This window comes from Scomber scombrus, chromosome 9 (genome assembly GCF_963691925.1).
Source record: "Scomber scombrus chromosome 9, fScoSco1.1, whole genome shotgun sequence".
In the NCBI taxonomy this organism is placed as follows: Eukaryota; Metazoa; Chordata; class Actinopteri; order Scombriformes; family Scombridae; genus Scomber; species Scomber scombrus.
The window spans coordinates 22,006,405-22,014,027 of NC_084978.1; positions in this window are offsets into that span (position 1 = coordinate 22,006,405).

Consider the following 7,623-nt stretch of genomic DNA (forward strand, 5'->3'; position numbering starts at 1 on the left):
TTTCACTTGGGAGCTTTCAGATACGTTTTAGTCTCCATGGTGTGATGAGGTGCCAAAACTACCAGGGGAAGGCAACTCTGTGGAGAGTCTGTCAGTGTGCTAAGGATCAAAGGCATTTGCAAAGAGCACACACACATCAAACACTGCCGTGCAAAGTGTTACCTAGCAACCCCAGACCAGGTGTTGCAGAGAGTCGGAAATATTAAAGCCCACATTCTTCCTGTTTTCTGCAAATACAATTTTAAAGGAAATCGATAAAGCTGTGAATGTGTGCCGCATGCGAGAGGAGAAACTCTCTTCTTTTATGCTCTACAGCAGACAACAGGGGCGCGAAGATAAGAGTTTAATATCAAAACCTGAGACGGGAGGATAGAAAATATGAAATAGTGACGCATATCCTCTGATGAATCACACTAATAATGTCCATATCCTGTCTATATAAGGGAAATCACACTGACGTGAGCACAAAAAACTCATGGCAGACACTCACTCAGATACATACATAAGCTTGAAAGGCCCAATTCCACTGAGTGGCCATGTCAGAATGGAGTTAGGCAATTAAGTGTGATGCAGCAGAGTACTGAAAGGGAGCAACGCTTTGAGCACTAAGGTGAAGCCACTGGGTCCTCGTGCCTGCATCGCAGGCAGCCCTTTATCATGATTACAAAACAGCTGTCATATTAGTAGGAAATTAAGCAGTGCTGCAGTCCTACGGTTTAACAAGGCTGAGCAGCAGGCATCCATGCCTGCTGTTACTGGCAACAACAGTATCAAACCACTGGCAGCGTGTGAGGTCAGATCCCCCCACAGTGATGTCAAGCATAAGTCAACCGTAAGAGATGATGATGCTGTTTGAATGTTGTTTGAAATACACCGCTACCGCTGAGATGCAGGTGAATCTGCGATATAAGGCCGTTAACAAGAACCGTGTCTTCATTTGCTCGCTCTTTGTCACGCCAGGGCAGGTTAGCTTTATTTACCTACAAATGGTGATGGTCATTACGGGGAGCTAATGTGAAAAGCATCTGGAACAATATGTGCGTGCAGCCCCCTCAGGAACACTTGAGAGAGTGCGGAGAGTGATGTGGCACTGCAGCCGTCCCAGCTTGTCTGTCTTAGCCAGCAGAAACAGGTGTAAGCTGTGAACGTGCTTGATGAATGTTCTCTTTAGTGCCGGTGACTGACTGCCCTTATTCACGCAGCAGACAGCTCCTCTGGCTAAGTACTCTGGGAGCAGATACTGTACATGGCTCAAACAGGCATAGAGAGCAACTAGGCAAACACACACACACACACACACACACATGAACATGAGTGCAAATGTAGGCAAATAAGACCATTTTTATCACACACAGCCCAGATGACTCCACTTTGATAAGAGGACACTCACCGGAAACATGACCACTGAGATTTTGTTTGTTGATGATAAGAGACATGAGTACCCCACCTGTAGCCTCCCTCGGAGTGGTGTATGTGGGCGTGTGTGTTTTTGTGTGTATGAGATGCATCCATTCTGATAATTATTGCACTGCAAGGATGAATAGTCTGCGAGGGGCTACAGCCCCACACATGACAACTTAATCAAGCCACACAAGGACAAAAATAGGATTAAAGAGGGCGAGAGAAACACGAAAGACAGCGCTCTTTATATGGTCTATGAATAGCGTCTGAAACAAAAGGACAGCATCCGATGGAAGGCTTGCATGATGAATACAGACTGTTCCCCTCTGGGCTGAGGGGATGACTGACAGAAGAACAGGGTCGTGATCTGACTTCCTCCTGACAAAGGAAATAAAGCATCATATTTAAACAAAGAGCTTGCCATCCAAACATAGCTTTCATCTCATTCCGCCTGACTATGAGAAGCATGAAAGGAAAGGCAACGAAAAAGCCACACAACCCAAAAGCAAACAAATCAGCAGAGATGCACTTTTAGAGCCGTGCATTCTTTATTACTTTTGGGTTATTGCTTTTTTCTTTTCTTGGCTGGCTTCTGACCCCCCCCCCACATACATACACACACACAAACACACACACACACCTCACCCCCTGCAATGAACTGTTAGTCTGTTTCCGTTTGCTCTTTTTTTATGCTACGCAGTGTTACACGAAATTTAAAAGCTAAAATCGAAAGAAGAAACCGTTAGTGTAGGAAGATGTTTTCACATGTGCAGTATCTGTAGAGGTTCGTTTCTCCGAGCTACCTGTAAGGATATTGATGATGTTAATGATCAATATGATGTGAAGGGGTGATGATAAGGGGTTCTTAAAAAATATTTATTGGTGTTGTGGTCTGAGGAGCCTCATATCTGATGGTCTACTGTAACCTTTCATTTGACATCCTGCCACATGTCCCAAAGAAACCAATTACTCCATTGTCTGAAGCTCTTCTACAGCTCGATATGCCAACTTTTATCCAAGCACGCTTTGGTCCAGGGCAGTAGATATTCACTATTTATGTCAGTTTTTTTTAATGTTACACATGGAAGCAAATCTGTCTCACCAGATTTTGACATTTAAAAGCCATGATGAATTTCTAGCGCTGAATTTGTGTTTTTATTTTGCTTTGAAAATTGTATCTAATTTGTTTGTATGAATTCAACTCTGCAATTTTTTTCATCCTTTTCACTTTTATTTTTCAATGTTCAAAAACTCAGAATCAGAGGTCAATTCAACCAAGTTAAAATCAGATCCCAAAATTCAAGTAGAAAAATATAGATTAAACATCCTCAAATCTAACCAAGATCCAGTCAATCAAGTTACGCTCCATTGGTCAGCTATAATGGCAACAACCCAAACATCCATGACCCATGACTTTGCTGAGTGTATAAACCATTCTATTTTTCCTTTTGGTGTCATTTGTGCTTGTAAGATTCAGTAACAGGTAGCACCTGAAATGTTGCACATGAGCAGAATTTATTGGACAATATCTATGCAGGACCTTTAATGAGGTGGCGTTCGTTAAAATTTTGAAAGCATACCTAACATTATGTAAGCATGGTTAATTGTTACAACCAACAGAGCTACAAAAACAGCCAAGCATGGACTGCTACATTTTCCCTGAGTCACTGTTGAAGTGTTACTCAAGCGCTTGTTGATGTGGTTATGTCGTCATGGGCTTGTGTACCATATTAACTTGCGATTATCTTTAAGAGCTAGGAAACATGATTTAGTATTATTTCAATCAGAAGAGACAAGTGAATGAAGCAAAGATGATTGTTTATTGTACAGATGATATGGATAATTAGTATTGTCAAAAGACTTTGGCGTTTAGACTCTACAGCAAGATTTTGTAATCAAGGGACACCAGTCCTGAGCAGCAGCAAGATAAATCCCCCCATGGAGTCCAGACGCTGGTGGTGTTGGTGGCTGATTACTTCTGCTTAGACTGATAAGGCTGATGAGGTTGATAAACTGATGAACTGATGAATCTGCAAAGACTGTGTGGTGATGGGAGGTGGTGGGGCGCTCATAACAACAGCTGTAAGGGCAGAGAGGGAGAAAACAGCTGTTTCAAAAGACAGCTGCAAGATGATAGGCTGACAATGAAAGTGTGCTGCTGGCCTATGGGATAAATTTGACCTGCTGATGTGAACAACTGATCAACTTATAATGACAGCAAAGGAAATTATGAATGAGCATCCTTGAGAGATGTGAAAGGCTTGAAGAAGTATGAGAAACAAAACTAGAGGTGTATGCAACTTTCACTACAGCTCCATTAAATAACACTAGCTAGCCTTTCTGTGTTTAAAAATGTGTTACATACCTGGCACTCCTGCAAGAGCTACCACCGTCTGCCAAGCTGCTTTTTTTGTTAGTGCCAGGGTAAATGAAAAGGGTAGGGTTAAATAGCACAGGGAACTGGCTAACGACAAGAATCAGTATCAGATATTCTTCCTTTTTTTAGGGGAGTGTAAACAATGAAACAAAAACATGATTGGTTGGTGCTTCACCTTGTCATTGGAGCACTAAAAAGATTTGAAGCCAGCTCAAATTCAATTTGTAGCATGTCACGCAGCGACAAGTATCAGGCGTCAGTTTGTAGCTTCATATCATCGGCGTCCATTGAAAATTACTCGTAGCCTGTTGCTTTGTTGCCAGTAGTGTGAACACACAATGAGGATGTGATTATGATCTGACTGACAAAAAGCAAAAAGCAACAAAAAAGGTCTGACTGACAGTATGTTAAACAGCTGGGTTGTTAAGTAATTAGCTGTTTCACTCTTTCACTAAGCACAAATGGACAGCCAATAATGGAACTGTAACCAAACTCTTCATATTATGCTTACTAGAGTTTAGTAACGTTTAGCCATTTAAAACTTTGTGCTACTGATCTGTAATATCCTTCATATTTCTTCTGTTGTATTTGTGATGACAGGGTAGGCAGGCAGATATTGTACAGTCAGCCAGACGCTTACTGTTGTTACTAACATCAGCCAGTGGTGATGTCACAAATCAAAATGTGGTGTTTAGAATTAAACTTCAATTCATGTATATATGGCTTGTTTTTTACTTCATCAGTTGCTATGCTTATTGATGATTAATTCATATTCTTGGATATAATCCTGCAGAGAAATAAATACTATCAAATATTAGAGTGCATACCTGGTCAGCATCTATTACTGTCCATTTTCAATCTTGCTCTTGTTACATCTGTCTTCTTACATACTTTCAAGTAACTACCAAACTACAAAAGTGCAGTATAAAGATGTTAAAGGTAGAAAAATGATTCAAGCCTTTCTCGTGCTATTTTTTCAATTCAGGTACTTCGTCAGCACATCACTTGGCAGCGGGATGATGATGATGATGATGATGATGATGATGATGATGATGATGATGATGATGATGAGGCTTGTTCAGATGACACCAAAAGCTGCAGGTCAGGCTATCTTTGAGAGTTCATTGCTAATGGTAGGTTTATAGAGTACACTTGGCAGTACTATTTAAATATTATTCAGCTCACTGTTAGTAAGTAATATAAGTTACTTAGATGTTTAAATATTTAATATAGACTTCAAATTTTGTGGATTTTTAAAAAATAAATTTGTCAATTTTTAACTCAATTGTCAGTAATCTAACAGGTGTCACTCTAAAAAGGACTTTTCTTTAAACAACGTATCTCAATGGTTAGACTAATCTTATGTTGGGTGTTAGCTGTACTATTGTTGGTCACTTGTCCCGATGGCCTTGAAAGTCAAATTCAATGTTTTTGTTGATGATTTGATTTATTGTAGCCATTTATTGAATCCATTTTAATCTTCTCTACAGCAACACCAATCCAGTCAAATTAGGGACCGGATGGGAGATTCTACTCACAAATCTCTCCATAGAGGTAGTCAAGGGCAGATTCTCCAAAACTCCCACCTGTTATGAAACCTTGCACATCTCAGGGCATTTCAAAGATTACATGTGATATCCTGGCCTGTAGTTACACTTAGCAGACAGGATTTGATCTTGTATTAAAAGATGTTGCTGTAACCTTTTAAGTTTGTTAGCTGTTAAAACTGTTCAAAATGTGAATGTTTAAAGAGTTGTTGGCTGATTCGTTATACTTGTAAAACTGAACTGTCACATAAGAGGGAGCACTTCACACAGCCTCTCCAGAACATGCACTTACTCTGCCAAATTAACACACCTGATTAGTTAAATCATATTGCTCAAGTATGTTGTTAAGTATGTTTTTGGCGCATGTTTGACACATCTGAAGTTTGAAATATTCCTCGTAAACAATCTCTGCTCTCAAAGAAAGAGTTAAATGTGAACTTCACTGCACTCATTTTATTTTCTCAGACTGTTACAGCTGAAGGGGATGAAAGTCTTTGCAGTATTGCAAAACATCTGTCAACCTCAGCTTTAATATAAAATTCTGGTGTACATGAAGTTATTTCCTTTAGGTGAATTAAAACAAATCAGAATATGAGAAAATACATGCATACAAATGTAGCAATTAGAATAACTTTTGAAGGTGAAATGACTGCAATGTCACTAAAGGCAAATACTTTAAACAGGTGTTCTCACTTGTTTGAAAACAACACTACTGTTCTTGCTTGTAACAATTTCTGCAGATATTGCAGCCAAAGGACTGAGACACGTCTCTTAAAGTTGTCATTTGTCCATCAGTCAGTGAGCATTATGTGTCTGGGACAAAGTTGCTCGAGAGGTCATCACAACGAAGTCCACTGTTTCCCCACACAATATCAGGAATGTCAATACAATGTCCATATCCATACAATTTAGTAATTTTATGCTGTATTAATTATTTGGATAGATAAACAGTAGGCCCACTTTGAAATATATGCTGTTGGCTTCTAAATTAACTGATTAAACATGCAAACCACACTATTCATTAAAATCACATCATATTTGCATGTACCCTAGTGTTATCTGGTCCAGCCAGCACCCATAGCTGGTTAGGGGTTATGACTGTAACCTTGGTTCTACACCAAAACTTATTTGAGAGAAACTAGACGAACAGGATTTACTGCAGGAAAGCGCCTCTTCCCTCTACCTTTAGTAAAAAATACCTTGAATGTATATATATAGTATATATATATTATAAACACATTATACAGTACATGAAATGACATATAACATGAAAACAAACAAAAAGGTGAGAGCAGCTTGTAGGAAGTAGCTATACTGGAGTGCCATCTTGGCCAAGATCTTCTACAAATGAGTAACCCTGACATTAAAGTTGAGTAGAATTAAGTGGAATCTAGTGGAACAGACTTTGCAGAAATAATATTCATAAGTATGTTTTAAATTATGTATAATCACCTGAAAATAAGAATAGTTGTGTTTTTCTTACCTTATAATGAACCCCTTTATATCTAGAAGCCCAGAACAGACAAACCAAACACTGGCTTTAGAGAGGGCCTTTCACCTTTTCTGTGTGTTTTTGCAGCCACTGTACGTTTTCCTACACATTTGGAAATTTAAAACACTGGCATCACATGACCAATTGAGCATAACTTTATTGGCTAAATGTTTGTTCGATTTGAGACATAATCGCTTGCTTATCCCTGGTGTCCTGGATGTTTAATTTGAATATTTTAGCTTGAATTTTGGGATCTGAATTTGGCCTAACGAATGTGAGCAACTTGAATGTATGTAAATTATTAGAATTTTTCAAACTTAAGTTTTGACTCTGAATTTGTGAACACTGAAAAATAAAAGTGAAAATGAGTTATTGAAAGTTTAATTAAAAGGCAAAAAATTCATATAAATAATTTCAATGCAAAAAAAATCAGCCATTGTATAAGTTCAATTGTCTTTTTAAATTTCAAAATCTGGCAGATTTGCTTTCATACATTTGATAACACGTGCACAACAACTAAAAAAGGTTTTGTTTCTTGCTTTTGTTTTTAATATTTTCACCGGCAAATATGAAATAATTTCAAGCACAATTGGATTCATGAGAATAATGGGCAATTAGGCAACGCTGAGAAGGTTTGTCATGTGCATTAATGTGAAAGTAATGTGAATTTGTGTTTAGGGCAGTGAAGCAAAGATAAACAACTAACAGTAACATAACGGGTTCACTCGTTCCAGCAGGACAGCCGTGCATTACGTACAACAGACAGGAGACTGCCTACACAGCGTTATCCTGCATATAGTATATAC